The sequence below is a fragment of the Neomonachus schauinslandi genome, chromosome 3 (assembly GCF_002201575.2).
Source record: "Neomonachus schauinslandi chromosome 3, ASM220157v2, whole genome shotgun sequence".
In the NCBI taxonomy this organism is placed as follows: domain Eukaryota; kingdom Metazoa; phylum Chordata; class Mammalia; order Carnivora; family Phocidae; genus Neomonachus; species Neomonachus schauinslandi.
This window is the reverse complement of record NC_058405.1, coordinates 69,073,111-69,089,855: the sequence shown is the minus strand read 5'-3', so window position 1 is coordinate 69,089,855 and position 16,745 is coordinate 69,073,111. Positions and strand designations below refer to the sequence as shown.

Genomic DNA, 16,745 nt, shown 5'->3' with positions numbered 1-16,745 from the left:
GAAAGGAAACTTAAAAGGATGCTTTCTGAAGGTTCTCGATGACAAGATGGGGGCATAGCTCAAATGTCATTTCAAGATCAGGTATGCACACATTCAATCTGATGGTCTCTTGGATATCTCCGTGCAACTGTGCAACCATACAACTTTGGTTTTTCTGTTTTGGGATGGTAGTTGGTTGTGCACTGAATAATAGAATACCACAAACATGGCAACAGCAGCATGGATGTGTGGGGATAAGTGAGTGGAATTGTGAATAAATGCCATGCATCTCAGGTAAAATTAACACAGCAGGATGGGTGGGAGGGGGAGATTATTCTCTATTTTAGGTATGCTTAGTTTGAGGGAGTGGATTCTTCTAAAGGAGATTCCTAGTAGGCAGTTGGGAATGTGTGACTTAATTTCACTAGAAAAACAACAACGACAACAACAACAACAACAAAACCCCAAAATCAGAGCAGGAGATAACTTGGTTGGCAGCTGCCTAGTGCCTAATAATCAGTAAAGCCATAATTGAATAAGATGCTTCAGGGGAAAAATATGGAATAAGAAAAACAAGAAGTTCAGAACTGGATCTCAACATTAAGAAGAAAAGATTGGAATCAGCTTAATGTCCATCAATAGAGGACTAATTAAACAATTATGGTACATTCTTACAATGGAATACTATGTAGCAGAATAAAAGATGAGAAAGTTCTTTCTGTATTTATATAGGATGATCTTTAAGTTAAGTTGTTATTTGAGGAAAGCAAAATGCTTAAGAGCATGTACTGTATGATACTATGTAAAAAAAGGTGAAAATATAGGCACACACATATGTGTGTATAAAATGTCTCTGGAAGGAACACATGATACACACTGGTTGCTTTTGGAGAGGGGCTGGGGGATGAGAAGGGATATTTCACAGAATACCCTTTTGTAACCTTGAATTTTAAATGATGTGAATGTGTATTTATTTTACTATTAAATAAATCAACATTTGAAAGGAAAGATTAAGCTTCTGTGTGCCTCTGTTCAGAGATTTAGGATCCAAAGAGCTACTGCACTGTATAAGGAATAGAGGGACAAGTGTAGTGAAGTGCCCCAGAATGGAGCAGTAGGGAGGGGGACAATGGAATTTGACACTGTTGTTGGGAGTGATGAATGCCCTAGAAAGTCAAGCATGGGGTAGATGGAGAGAAGGTCATGGTGAAGAGGCAAGGGGTGAAGAAGAGAAAAGCCATGTTCCTTAGGACATTATCTAAAAGGGAGAAGACTTATTTACTTATGGAGGAACGATAATCAGGCAGTGTCTCTTGCCTGGTTGTGCTCAAGGCCTGTTTCCACCCTTCCGGTTGTGAAGAGTCTGGTGAAGTGTTCTATAAGGTAGCACCAAGCCTACCTACTATTGTCTCCTCAGTACATCCACATCTCTGCACTCACCAAGGTCCTCCCACAGCCCAGCCCACAGTGGTGGGCCATTTTTCAATCCTTAAGCACCCATTGATGTTTTCATGTAATAGATTGGATTTTCATGTAAAAGTGTTCTTGCTGCCTCCTTTACTCCATGTTTATTATTCATGTAGTTCAACCTGAGAAACTTCTTTCATTATAATTTAAACATCTTAGTAAATAGAACATTTTAGTGTAATTGTTATAGATGGCATATAACCTAAAATTCATAGTGCATGGCCGTTTTATTTGCATTTGTCCAAATATATTACTAGTACTGTGGCAATAAAAAATACTTTATTTCAAAAGCCTCAGCTTCTATAATCTACATTCATAAATGATGGGTTCTCAACCCAGAGAGCTTCAAAGTAAGTAACAAATAGTGCCAGACACTCTTCTAAATGCATTGCATCTTTGAATCATTGAATCTCCTGAATAGTTCTATGAAGTAGACACTGTTATGATCCCTATTTTACAAACCAAGAAACTGAGGCTCAGAAGGATTTTGTAACTAGAACTTGCTTAAGGTCATAGAGCTAGTAAGAGGCAGAACCCTTACTATTTGAAATTCTGCAATACACCTTCTGGGTCCACACTCTTTTTTTTTTTTTTAAAGATTTTATTTATTTATTTGACGGAGAGATAGAGAGAGAACACAAGTAGGCAGAGAAGCAGGGAGAGGGAGAAGCAGGCTCCCCGCAGAGCAGGGAGCCCGATGCGGGACTCGATCCCAGGACCCTGGGATCATGACCTGAGCCAAAGGCAGCCGCTTAACCGACTGAGCCACCCAGGCGCCCCTGGGTCCACACTCTTAACCATAACCATGTTGACTTTAAATTTAGAGTAGAAATAATGTCTTATAGAAAATAAATTTACCTTTAGGAGAATTTGAATGTGTTCCTGTTAAAATTATTATAAAAATTTTAAGTTTGATCTATAAAAGGATGTTATAAAATGTCATTGAACTTGTAAAAAATGTACATAATATATACTTGTTATAACAAGTCAAAAATACATGTATGTAAAGGAAAAGATAATCATATCCCCACCAGCCCTCACTCCACCCAACTCCTCTGAGGTAACCAGTATTAACACCATGGTATGTCTCCTTCCACATCATTCTCCATGCTTATACAAATATATACACACATATATCAGGTTTCCTCCTTGATTCTTCTCTTCTTTCTGCTCCTTTTCACAAAATGGGATTGTTCCCTCCACTTGTTCTTATAGTTCACTTTTTTCCAGTCTTTTGCTGGGGAACATTTCACTTTGGTATCATACCCCATTGCTCTGTGGAAATTCTCTCTTCTGATAGCTGTGGTTGGGCAGAAGGACCTTTGGAGAAAATTGAATCCTGCCCAACTAACAGCCTGGGTCTGTGAGTGGAATTCTGACAAGGCTGAGATGATCCTGTGGCCATTGTAGAAGGGATACTGTAACTGCACACAACAAGGGACATCACTGGGACACTGTGTTACTGTGAAGTCTTTGGAATCGTTCCTTTGGTGATTGTGTTCTCCTTACAATTGTTAATAGGCAAATCGATAAAATGCATTTCTTGATTAGTTGGGGAGTCCCCCATTCTGATGCCAAGGGATAGACTGGGTCGGTTGGCACTGGCTGACATTAATCAGTCCTTGGCAGGGCCCAAATGGAGCCTGGGACCCAAAGGACAGCCAAGTGGTTGGAAATTTAACTGTAGGAAGTTCATGGGCAAGACCAGTGACATACATTGTGGGGCCTCTTGTTAAAATATTATTAAGAATTTCAGGATAGTGACAGCAGAGCATTAAACCAAATGCTGGCCCTTCTGAGTGTCGTCCCCAGTTCCACTACTCAGGTATCATGTCCATGAAGCCAGTACCCTGCTTGTGGTATCCAATAGTGGGGTGGAAGGAAATTTTCATTAGCTTGCCTTTTGGTCAAATGATAAATACTTTCCTTTTGATTTTTTACAGAAGGCTGATTTTTTAAAATTTTCTTTCTAATGACATTTAAGGGAAAGCGTGAAATTTTTATTCTTCAGTGTAATTCACGCGTCAAGGCAAAGCCCCCTCTGAAAGCATTATGTCTTATTCATTACTAGAGGTTAGAAGGGATTACATCCTGGGAACATCAAGTGCAGTGAAACATCAGAAGGGAGACCATACCATTGCTTCAAAAACAGTGAAATTCCAAGATTTCCTAGATCTGGCAGCTACATTCCCTTATTTGGAAAAGTTAACAGAGGAATGGGACAAAATGTGAGCAAAAAAAAATGTCTACTGTCTCTGCAGCAATATTTTTCTGGTACTTTTACATAAAAATAATTTAATCCCGTTTTTTCCATTTAATTTCTTTCAAATAATTTTTTTTTCTATCCAGGAACCTGAAAATCTCCAATTTCTTACTACTCAGTCTCTCTCTTGCTATCATGATTTTCATTATGGCAAAATAAAATGATAATATTGATCATTTAAACCATTTGTATCTATAAAATGCAGCTATCGCTCTCACTTTTTTAACTCTTGGGATCTCCTCCTTGGAGGAATAAGTCACAGAATTTTGATTAAGTCTGCCATCTAAGCAGTGATAAAATCCATCATCTATCTCATGTAGAACAGGTCATGCCTTTGAGAATGGTGAGGCCGCTACAGTTTTGTTTTGTTTTGTTTTGTTTGTAAGAGAGAGAGAGAGCATGGATGCATGAGTTGGGGTGGGGGAGGTGGGCAGCAGTGCAGAGGGCAGAGGGAAAGGGAGAAGAGAGAAGCAGACTCCCCACTGAGCCTGGATCCCATGGGGCTCACTCTCACGATCCTGAGATCATGACCCTGAGATCATGACCTGACTGAAATCAAGAGTTGGACGCCCAACCGACTGAGCTACCCAGATGCTCCAAGACCACTACAGTTTTGATGAAGCAAAACAGCTGGTACCATAGACAGAGAACCTTCTAAAAGCTCTCCATCCCCCCTTTGGGGACCCACATCTTTCTTTTTTATTTCTAATTTGAGCTGACCTCAGCACATTTAGTAATACCCAAATCTTAGCTTCTTTTTTGATAGGTAACAATTGCCTTCAATAGTTAGAATTGAGTAAGCGTTATCTCCCCCGTCCTTGCCCTATCACCTTGAAAACAAGTTTCTGTTTGGCTTACAGACACTAGCAAACATTCGTGTTTAGACAGCGAACACAATAAGAGTTCATAGAGTCTTTTCTGTAGTTTGTTCTTTGTTCCTTTGGTGCTCTGACCACCACCTTGCATGAAAGTTTCTTTTGAAGCAGATGCAGTAGTATTTCAAAGAAAAATTCTGTTACTCTTCATAGTTGGTGTTAGAGCACCAGAAACTCTCCTGACTTATGGTTGAATACCATCCCAAAGAATATAAACCACAGGTCTCTATGCTTATCACTTGTTCGTGTACAGGTGGGCAGCATCCCCAGAATATTTTAGTTTGAATACTTTTAATCTCACCAGTGAAAACTCATTTCTAACATCCTTCATGATATTTACAAGTCATTAATTGTGAAAACTCATTTCTGACCTTAGTTAGCAAACTGGTGTTGATGGAGATATGACCAGCCAAAGGAGTGGTAGTAACACCCTCTGGAACATGGCCTTATGGATATAAGGCTAGTTGGCTCGCTTCCCTTACCATATGAATGACTAATTAGAACGCTAGCTGCACCTCAAATGTAGCTTGAACACACATTTATATCACGTTGTCTATGGGAAGTATTTTAAAGTAAATTATGGACATCATAACAATCTCATAGCTCTACTTTATTATGCAGCCATCAAAAGGAATGAACTCGGGGCGCCTGGGTGGCTCAGTCGTTAGGCGTCTGCCTTCGGCTCAGGTCATGATCCCAGGGTCCTGGGATCGAGCCCTGCATCGGGCTCCCTGCTCGGTGGGAGGCCTGCTTCTCCCTCTCCCACTCCCCCTGCTTGTGTTCCTGCTCTCGCTATCTCTGTCTGTCAAATAAATAAATAAAACCTTTAAAAAAAAAAAAAAGGAATGAACTCTTGCCATTTGCAACGATGTGGATGGAATTGGAGGGTATTGTGCTGAGCGAAATAAGTCAATCAGAGAAAGACATGTATCATATGATCTCACTGATATGAGGAATTCTTAATCTCAGGAAACAAACTGAGGGTTCCTGAGTGGTGGGGGGTGGGAGAGATGGGGTGGCTGGGTGATAGATATTGGGGAGGGTATGTGCTATGGTGAGTGCTGTGAATTGTGTAAGACTGTTGAATCACAGACCTATACCTCTGAAACTAATACATTATATGTTAAAAAAACCAGAAGATAGTAGGAAGGGAAAAATGAAGGGGGGGAAATCGGTGGGGGAGACGAACCATGAGAGACTATGGACTCTGAGAAACAAACAGGGTTCTAGAAGGGAGGGGGGCAGCCTGGGGATGGGTATTAAAGAGGGCACGTACTGCATGGAGCACTTGGTGTTATATGCAAACAATGAATCGTGGAACACCACATCAAAAACTAATGATGTAATGTATGGTGATTAACATAACATAATAAAATAAAATAAATAAAAATAAAATAAGCTCTGAAAAAAAAAGAAAAAGAAAGCATTCTCACTTCTCATACACAGTTCAGCCCTGCTGCCACCTGACTTCCATCTCCCACGGTGCCATGAAAAGTGACGGCACTAGTATCTCCTTTGAATCCTAATCTCCAGATCCATGGATTCCTTCTTGTCCTTCTCTCCCTGTGGCATTTGACATCGTTGACTGTGATTTTCTTTTTGATACATTCTCCTCCTACCTCTCTGTTCTGCTTTTGCGGGCTCCTCCTCCTTCTTGCTTATCCAATATCAATGATCTTGAAGATTTTGACCTCAGCCTTTTACTTCACTATTAGTCTCCATATTCTCTTTAAAAGAGTTCATCCAATTCCTAATGCTTCAACTAGTTCTTCCTTACTGAAAACTCCCCTTATTTTCGTCTCTAACCTTGCTCCTGAATCCAGCCAAATGTATCAATTCAATACCACTATCTGGAGATCTTCCAGGCAAATCAAAAGTGCCATGTTTGAATTCATCGTTACCTACTCCCCACTACAAGGTCCACTCTTCTTGCAAGTTTTTTTATTCCAATTTCATGATACCACTGTCCAACTAATTCCCCAAGCCCCAAACTTGAATGTCTTGACTTTTTCCTTTTGCTTACTCTCTACACCTAATCTATCACCTTTTAAATAGCTCTTAATTCTGTTCCCTCTTCTTTGCTACCATGGCCCGACACCTTCATTATTTCTCCTCTGAATTACTGAAATAGCTTCCTAAACAGACCATCTGCTGCCATTCTTTTTTTCTATAGCCCATTTTCCACAAGGTGACAAGTTATTTTCTAAAAAGTAAATCTGATCATAAATTATGGAAACCTGTACAAAGGGTACCTAACTCAGACTTGATGGGTCAGAGAAGGCAACATCTCAATCCAGGCTAATGAGATTTCATCTCAAGGAAACAATTGGAATTAGTTGATAGTGGCTGTCAAGTGTCCTGGCCTTTCAAAGGACTCGAAGCCTCATCAGGGCTTAGGGAGAAATATGAGGCTGTGCCATTTAGCAGGAGATAGGTGGTTAAGGATCTTGTAGTGATTCTAAGTGGGACTTCATCCTGAGGGTAGTGAGATGCCATTACATCCAGAAAGTGACTTGGTCAGATTTCCATTTTAGAATGTACTCAGTGTAGAGAGATATGATAGAGGTCTGTAGTGGAGGGTTACAAAACATTTTACAAGCGAGGAAATTTGAGGTTCAAAAACGTTAAGTATACCTCCCAAGATCATATAGCTAGCTACTAAGTCTGGAGTTCAGTTGCCTCAATCCCAGGACCCCGGGATTACGACCTGAACCGAAGGCAGACGCCCAACGACTGAGCCTCCCAGGCGCCCCTAAGAGGTTTCTTATAGAACATAAAATTACTTACCTATAGAATTTAATAATAATTTCCATTTACTAAGAGAATACAATATCCCAAGAATTGTATTTATGGATTCATATACGATATTTTGAATTATCACAACATCTCTGAAAGGTGGCTGATATTATTATTTAGATTTTCCAAATCATTAAATTGAGTATTTGAAAGGTTAAGTAACTTGCCCAAAATTCACAGTGTGGGGTTGGGGTCTAACTTAGTTTCATTGGACAGCAAAGTCTACTCTCTTTACACAGCCTTACGATGCCTCTCTGTGCAGATGTGCTGTATGTATACTTATATACTTTAGGTAGGTTTCACCTTGAGGAGTTAACTCATTTTCAATTAGGCTTCTTTATAATTTATTTCAGGCTGTCTCTTAACCAACTGAGCAACACAGGTACCCTCCTCTGCCCATTTTTAAAATCAGTTTGTTATTTGTTTGCTATCGGGTTGTATAGGTTCTTTTAGATATTAACTCCTTATCAGAGATATGATTTGCAAATATTTTTTCCCATTTAGTAGGTTGCCTTTTCATTTTGTTGATCATTTCCTTAGCTGTGCAGAAGTTTTTTAGTTTGATGTAGTCCCGCTTATTTTTGCTTTTGTTTCTTTTGCTTTTGGTGTCAATCTTTGGAATTTAATTTAGAACCCAGGATATGTTTTTCTATATTTCTTGTAAATTGGTACTTGCATCTAGAGGCCTGATCAGATTTAGTCTAGATTATTATGGCAATATTACTGCCATAGATGCTGCTATGTTCTTCCATCGGAGAACATCCACTGTTTGGTTGTTCTTCTGTGTGATGTTAGCAGGTGTTTATGCTTAGTGTCTGCATCTGTTATTTTCATCCAAGTTTTAAAAAATGATGATATTCTAATTCTGTCATTCCTTCTTTATTAGCTAGACTTCTGTTCAAAGAAAACTATATGATTATCCACTGGCACAGTTTGTATAGACAGGTAGGATAAATGATGGATTCTTTCCCTTTATTTGCCAGATTTCAAAATAATGAGTTGGTTCGTTAGCAATCTCCTACAATGATTAAGTGCTTTTATTTAAAAAACATATCATGAACTTATGGATTTAAACATTTTATGTTACAATTCATTACTGAACTGTTAAACAATGAGGGTTTGTTAAATAAATTATGATATATAGACATGATAGATTGGTAGTATATAGTCACTAAAAATAATGATAAAAGTATATGTTTATTCACCTGAAAGTTATTCATGGTATTTTTTGCAAAAATTATTTTCAATGTTAAATAGATAATCATGGTACCAAAGGTGAAAAATTTCTCTTCTACCATTGTTCCCAAGCTACCCAGATCCCCTCCTAGGAGTCCACTGAGTTTCTGTATCCTTATATATACTTTCAGATGGTTTAGAGTTGATAGTTCAGCTGCTATGCATTGGTGTGACGGTATTAGTTGTTAAAATAATGAAGGACTTCCATAAGTCTGTTACATAGCTGGTTCCCTGACCTCTTGAGTACTCTCCTTCCTCCTTGGGCATTCCAGCCCTTTTCTTTCACCCCCCAGACCTTGCCCACCATCCATCAACAAAAGGGTGAATGCCAGGACGCCTGGGTGGCTCAGTAGGTTAAGCGTCTGCCTTCAGCTCAGGTCATGATCCCAGGGTCCTGGGATCGAGTCCCGCATTGGGCTCCTTGCTCAGTGGGGAGCCTGCTCCTCCCTCTGCCTGCTGCTTCCCCAGCTTGTGCTCTCTCTCTCTCTGACAAATAAATAAATAAAATATTTAAAAAAAATAAAGGGTGAATGCCTGGCACACCAGGGAACATTCAGCATCCTGCTCAAGCTACAGCCAATATCCATTCTGATTTGTTCTTGCCTGTTCTGTACAGTTGCAAATATTTTAAATATTATCCCTGGAGGTTTCCATACAAGCAAATGCAGCTTATATTTTTAAGAAGATAAGGCAAATTATAAAACATTATAAATATGTATTTAATATATACTATATTAATATTATAAAATATATAAAAATTACATTTTTATAAAATGTAAATGTATGGATAAAATATATTCTGGACTGACATACAACAAAGCATTAAAAGTAACTTTCTATAGTGGCATGATTATGATAGGTATTTTTTCCTTTTTTTAAAAAAAATTTATTTATTTATCTGAGAGAGAGAGAGCGTGTGCATATGTACACACAAGAGGAGGGTCAGAGGGAGAGAATCTTCAAGCAGACTCTCAGCTGAGATCAGAGCCTTATGTGGGTCTAGATCCCAGGACCCATGAGATGATGACCTGAGCCAAAACCAAGAGTGGGATGCTCAACCTAGTTAGCCACCCAGGTGCCCCTTTCCCTTTTAATCTTAACTGCATCTCCATATGTCTCTACAGTAAACACAATTTACGTGTCAAAAAAAAAAAAAAAAGAGAGAGAGAGAGAATATACCTAAATTGGTTTTATTTCAGCAAACTAAAAAAACAAAACAAAACAAAAACAAAAAAACCCCAAACTTTTTAAAGGAACGTGAATATTTTTCAACAGCTCCATCTGCTGGTTGCTGAATAAAGTTAATTTTCAAATATTACTGTATTTATATTTACTACAGCCTGAAGAAGAAATACAATAGGATGCTTCTCACATATCTTTGAAGAGTGAGTATCAGGAGTCAAGTTAGTTTGCCTGCAATGAAAAGTGGTAGAAACTTGGGTAGCTATAGGGTGGGCTCTTACCCCAGACACAAACATAGACCTGTTTGCCTAGAACAGAAACATGGCATTGAAAAATTGGTTTGGTGTTTTGGCTATCTTACAATGGAATGCGGATTTTGATGATTGTGCAAAATAAAAATACTGATTAGATATTGAATATATATGTATATGAAATATATCATATTGTACGAATTCATCCGCCTCTGCCTAAATATTCAGAGCTGCAGTCTAAACTCTCCTATGTCATTCTCATTACTTTTCAAGTGAAATTGCTCTATTATTTCCTGAAATTGAATTGATGATAAATGCTTTCCTAAACACAAATCTCTTTAGATGGTAGTGAGAGGTATGATATTTTGTATAAAAATCTCTGTTATCTATCTAAATCTCTGTTAAAAAGTAAGACTTATTATTATGCTAAGTAAAATAAGCTAGTCATGAAAAGATGGGTACTATACGATTCCACTTATATGAGGTATTTAAAGTAGTCAAATCCACAGAAACAGAAAATAGAATGGTGGTCATGAAGGACTGGGGCAAAGGAGAAAAGGAGTGTTGTTATTTGATGGGTATAGAGTCTTAGTTTTGAAAAATGAAAAAGTCCTGAAGATCTGTTTCACAACAATGTAAATAATACTTAACATTATTGAGCAGTGCACTTAAAAATGGTTAAGACATACATTTTATGGTATTTTTTTTACCACAATAAAAAGGTTTATTATATATATAATATTAATGTTATATATTATATAATACATAATATATACACATATGTAATACATTCAAAATAACATATTGAGGCAAGCATGCACTATACTTAAGATTCCATTTTTCTTATCTTCTCACAGGTCAATCTTTATTTCCATAAATTCATAGCATTTGCTTGTGACTTACATTTTAAAAAAGGTATTTCAAACATGTTTTTGAGATAGAGTGAATCCCATTGAAATTACTTTCTAAATTAATTGGAAGATGTCGAGATTCACTAAAAATTTCCCCCATTTATGTATTCCTGGACAAGTCATTTAGCTATTTGGGTCTCAGCTTCTTTATGTAAAATGAATTGAAAGAGGTGATCATTTCTATGCTTTGTGAACCCTAAAATTCTCAAAAAGTTTTCATGACAATCTTTCTGATGCCCTTCCCTAACCAGCTCTAAAGCAATTATATCTGTAAACACACTGGTAATAAATTTTAAAAAGGTACCATCAAGTAATTAAAGGTTTATTAGGTGCATTTTATACAAGAAATTACACCTAGTTTGAGCCTATAAAAAAAGAAGTCTCCCTTCTACAATGGGTAGAAGTGACATGAGCTTATAAAGAACATACTTGTTAAATATACATACATATGTATAATTAATATAGTATCCACACCTTATTTGGAGAGATTATTGAGATCTTGGACAAGAACAGGGAATGTTTTATTTTTACCCTTATTAAAAAAAAAATGAGGTGAAAATTTTCTACAGTTGTAAACAGCATAGGCAGTAGACTATGGAGAGAAAAAGAAAATTAAGAGGAAGGCTAAACCTACAGGCAAAAAAGTCATGCAATTTCCTCCCATTAATAAAGAGGAAGGCTAAACCTACAGGCAAAAAAGTCATGTGGAAAGTGGGAAAGAAGCAAAGAGTAATAATAAACAAAAGTGGCTATGTAAAGGAATCAGGTTGAAGTAGGGGTGGGCCCTTATATAGCTTCAGACTTACCTAATTGACACAAGTAGGAGCTGCCTTGGATGAAAGACAATTCATTAAAATCAAAATATAAATAAGAGATTTGGGAGAAAGTCCTAATTTTTATTCCATTCAGTCATCTGGCCAGATTATTCTATTACTGATTATGTCTAACAATATGTAAAGAAATTTATTCTAAACAAAAATATGTTTAAAGAAGCTCATGTATTACTATAGGTATGCTTCTGGTATCAAGTTTAACTGCTTGCTGGATTATGGTTAGTTCTAATGGCTAATCATAATATTTCTTAAATTAATTCTCATTTGCTTTCTTACAGAGCTAAACCAATGATATATTTGATATAAATATGAAATTTAGAGTAAGTCATTATTCTACATTAAAAACATGAACATAAAATAACCGTATACATATATACTATATATTGAAATATATATGGTATTAGCATAATTCATAACAAGTTTCAACAGTTGCAAAGAATATATAGTGAAAAAATGTTTGCTATTTATTACAAGTTGTTAAAAAGTGGCATTTTCGATTCCAGGGTCTATTGGCTGTGCTGTCAACAATGGGAAGTCACTTGCCACATGTGCTTACAGAGCACTTGAAATATCACTAGCAGGAATTGAGATGTGCTTTAAATATACAATGTGAACAAAAGAATGTAAAATATCTCATAAAATATTTTATATTGATTGCATGTGGAAATGACAATATGTTGGATATACTATGTTACATAAAATACTATTAAAAGTAATATCACTGGTTTCTTTTTACTTTTTAAAATTGGAAGATTTTAAATTGCATACATGGTTCACATCATATTTCAGTTGGACAGCATGGATTTACGTGTAAATAAATGCAATTTCCTCCCATTAATCAAGTGCAGGCCCATGTATCGCACACACTGCTGAGTGCTGACTATGGCTAAGAGTGAATGGTCTTTGCTTTGGCTGTTCTGCCTTAAACATTCAGGAATACTCAGTCAGCAGCTCAGACCTCAATCACAATGGTGACCTATGCTATTCAACTCCCAGGAAACCAAGGCGACTCTGCCAAGTGTGTATATTTACCCAAACGATATTTGATAACACCCACACACATTTCTTCAAAGATCCCAGAGAGTTTTTCAGAAAAAAAGAATTTTAGTATAATGTCTGCATAGGAGATCAGGAATACCATTAGTTATTAGGTAGGTAAAAAAGATGGTCTAGAATTCTTTAAGGAACAAAATGTACTTAACAACCTGTAAGACAATTGACCTCTAGGACCATGTTCAAAAGAAAGCATTTTCTTTTCTTTAAGAAGAAAGAAAGTGAGAAGGGAACTGCCTTGGCTTATGTTTGCGAGCTCTGGTATTACGTAGTAGGCAAAGGTCACCTTCCCCTAATCTTCCTTTGTGGCATCCTTCCCCTTCTAGCTCTTCTCCCTGTTTGGAAATCCCAGCACCTTTCTCAGCTCTGTCTCTCTTATCTGTCTCTCTCCATAGGAAGGAAAATAATCTGTTATTGTAAGACAATAGAAGGGTGGGCTCAGAGGCACATGCAGTTTGCAGAAATTTCCCAGGTGATTTTGGGATTGTTCCACTCCACTCCAGTTGAGAACCACTGCCCTGAGACCAGACAAATGTGGCATTCTTCCAGCAATATTTGCATTTTAAAGAAGGTCACAGAAGGGGCACCTGGCTGGCTTAGTCAGTAGAGCATGCCACTCATGATCTCAGGGTCTTGAGTTCAAGCCCCACATTGGGCATATAGTTTACTTTTAAAAAATTAAATAAATAAGTAAAAATAAATAAAAGGAATGGGCAAAAATAGAACAATATTTAAGGGGTGCCTGGCTGGCTTATTTGGTAGAACATGTGACTCTCGATCTTGGGGTTGTGATTTTGAGCCCTACATTGGGGGTAGAATTTACTTTAAAGAAACAAAGATAAAGAGGGTCACAGAATGGGCACAGTGCTTAATACAGGGAATTAATCATGGAGGAGGAATTCTAGATACCAGGAACTGAGTTTTGGATGAGGGTGAAGGAGAAGAGCCTTTATGCTATTTTTCCATGATGGCTGCTTCATGAATAAGAGTCTGACTTCAGAGTTTTGGAGAAGATGGCTTCAGTCCATCACCTGATTGCCTAATGCCTAAACATCACAAAGTTAATTTCTACTTGGCTTAGTCTCTGCTAATAGATACAAATGGGCTAGCAGGTTACCCTTTTCAAGTAACATAACCGCATTTCAACATGTTTTCTGGAGATCCAATGCCTTAACCCAAAGAATTAGTCTAGTGGGAATTTCAGCACTGTTGTAGGCTGGCAGGGGTCATGTTTGCAGCTTGACTGGCCTTTGGGATGTACTTCAAATTACACAGAATAAATAACAGCCTATATCTAGGTAGGGCCTAGTCTCCTCATTTACTAACTAGTTGTCTAGCATGCTGATATCTGATACAAATCTCACTGCTTTTAGAATGAAATGATAAATGTGAAAGTAAAATGATATTCTGATCAGATATGGCCTTTCAGAAATTCTCTTCTGTTTTTTTTTTCTTTTGACATACTCACACAGTTTCTTACAGCTCAGCATACTTCCACTGCATTTTGAAAGTGATTCTGACTTGCATTATTTTTGCTATTCATATATTTCAATAAATATAATTGACAACACTAAGTACTATATTTCTAGAGGAGTACATTCATACAACATTCTATTTTCTTTTTAACCTGGAAATTATTTTCTTTCAAATAGCATTAACTGAAATTCTAGACCCTCGAGAGACAATTTTTCAGCATACATCTGCTGACATACTTCCTACCACATCCTGCAAGATTCAGATGTCTCCCAGATGGGTAGGGTGGATAGTCAAGACTATATGATTTCTGGCTTCAGGTGTAGAATAAAAGATTTCAGAAACCATGCTCTAGTGTAGTGAAGCTAGTCTAGTAGTGTAGCAGTGTAGTAGAGAACTATTCAAAATGTACTGGAGCAATGTAGGTGTTTTTAGGGTTGTTCATATTAACTATGTGCATTAATGATGTCTTCCAACTTCCTAATCCCCTCAACCTCAGCTTTATACCCTTCCAAAAGAAAACAAAAGGTCCAGATAACCCAAATACAAGTAATGTGGTAGGCAGAATAATAGCCCCCAAAGATATCCCTGTCCTATTCCTCGGAACCTGTGAATATGTTAGTTTATATGGCAAAGGGGAATTAAGGTTGTAGGTTGTTTTAAGTCACCGACTTTGTAATAATTTGTTACAGCAGCAGTAGAAAACTAGTACAGCTGGTGACTGGATTTGCGGTTCTTTATAATCAAAGATAATTCTCCTAACCAAGTCTGTATAAAATCAGCATTTTTTACATCATTCCCACATAATTCCTCTTTCTCCAAGTAGGCAGCAGTCACAGCTAATTTTTGAATGGTTTATGTTCTTAACGATCTTAAATTATGCCACATCCAATTATATTTCTCCTGATATATTACAACTTGGTTATTTTTTGGACTTTATTAGATCTGTCTTAAGTTCAGCAAAATTTAGAGGAAGGTACAGAGATTTACTACATACAATTTGTCCCCACACTTGGTTATTTTTTAAAGCCTAGAACACAGAAGTTTATTTTTGTTTGAAGGCCAATTTCAGATTCCAGTTTTCTTAAATAATGTTGCTTTAAATGAAGGTTTATATTACTGATTTCTGTAAATCCACTTGCTGTTGTATAAGACATAGTTTCTTTTGTTAGAAACTAATCTTCTTTGAGGCCTTAACGATTTTTCCCTCTCTCTGTCCTAATAGTAATTGCCAGATCAACTCTTAATACACTCCCCCAAAGCTGCAGGAGGGAGGAGCGTCACCACCTGGGGGGTAAAGGGGTTAGAAACCTAACTCCTGGAAGGCGTCTTCGCGGTATTCAGATTATTTCTCCCTCCAATAAGGACAACCGTGATAACAAATGAGTGAAATGCTTTGTTACAGGTTGAATCACTGTGTCCGCCTCCCCACCTCGCGCTGAAACAATTCCTCAGAAGGGGAAAGCTGTGGATTAAGTAGAGACCTAGTACACCACAGCGTAGAAGAAACTATTTTATGGTATTTTGAGATGACTAGGTAAGAGTTACCAAATAAAGTGCAAGTAGTTAATACCAATTTCATTTACATGGCACGACATCAGTATTCAATTTCAGTGTCTTAAAAAATACCCAACTTCTATCTCCAAAGTTAGAGATAGGTAACAATTTATGTGGTTTTCGGCAAAAGTCAAGGAAGCCGCAGAGGCAGAGAAAGCATTGACAGCTGCGAGTCTCGCTGCCACCGCGGCCACGGCGGCGGCGTGCCGGTGTGGCTGTGTGCGCGCGCGATGGGGCGGGGCAGAGTTGGGCGCGCGCGCGGGGACGGGGCGGGGACAGGGCGGGGCGAGCCCAGCGGGCCGGCGGGCGCGCGCCCAGGACTGTCTGGTCGGCAGGGGGCGCTGCGCACCCACGCCGCGCACTGCCTGCCCCCGGGTGCTGTCCGCGGCGGTTCGATTGGAGCAGCCGCCGAAGAGCGCTTGGCGCCATTTTGAAGCGGAGAGGAGGAGGAACGGCCGGGCTGGCTGCGGAAGGGGAGGGGGGGGAGGAGGCGATTGGATGCAGCGGCGGCGGCGGATCCCGGAGAGCAGCGGAGTGAGAGGAGTAGCGAGTCGGACACCCGGAGGTAGGAAACAATTCAGTTAACGGAAAGAAAATGTCTCTCTTCTCTGGTCGCCGTGCTCCATTTTTCAGCGCCCGCCACCGCGGCTGTGTCTGTGGCGGGGCTCAAGCGCCGCCCGCCTGCCAGCCGAGACTCGCCTCCCGGCATTGGAGGCTGCAGCCGCCGGCTGCCTGGTGGCGGCCCGGGCCGAAAGTAGTGGGGCGCGCGGGCCGGGGGCGTGGGCCGGGCTGCGCGGTGGGGGTGGGGAGGGCCCCGCGGCCGGCGCGCTCCCTCCACGCCGCGGGCTCAGTCGCAGCCTCGGGAAATT

At 38.9% G+C, this 16,745-nt stretch overlaps 1 protein-coding gene across 1 annotated transcript in view; it reads left to right on the top strand.

Moving 5' to 3' along the window:
* Positions 1 to 16,428: 16,428 nt before the first annotated feature.
* Positions 16,429 to 16,745, top strand: part of PDS5B (PDS5 cohesin associated factor B) — a 195,230-nt gene continuing 194,913 nt past the window's right edge. Inside the window, exon 1 of the mRNA XM_021678280.1 lies at positions 16,429 to 16,441. The gene's annotated coding sequence lies outside the window, so the exon portion shown is untranslated. The remainder of the gene's footprint in view (positions 16,442 to 16,745) is intronic.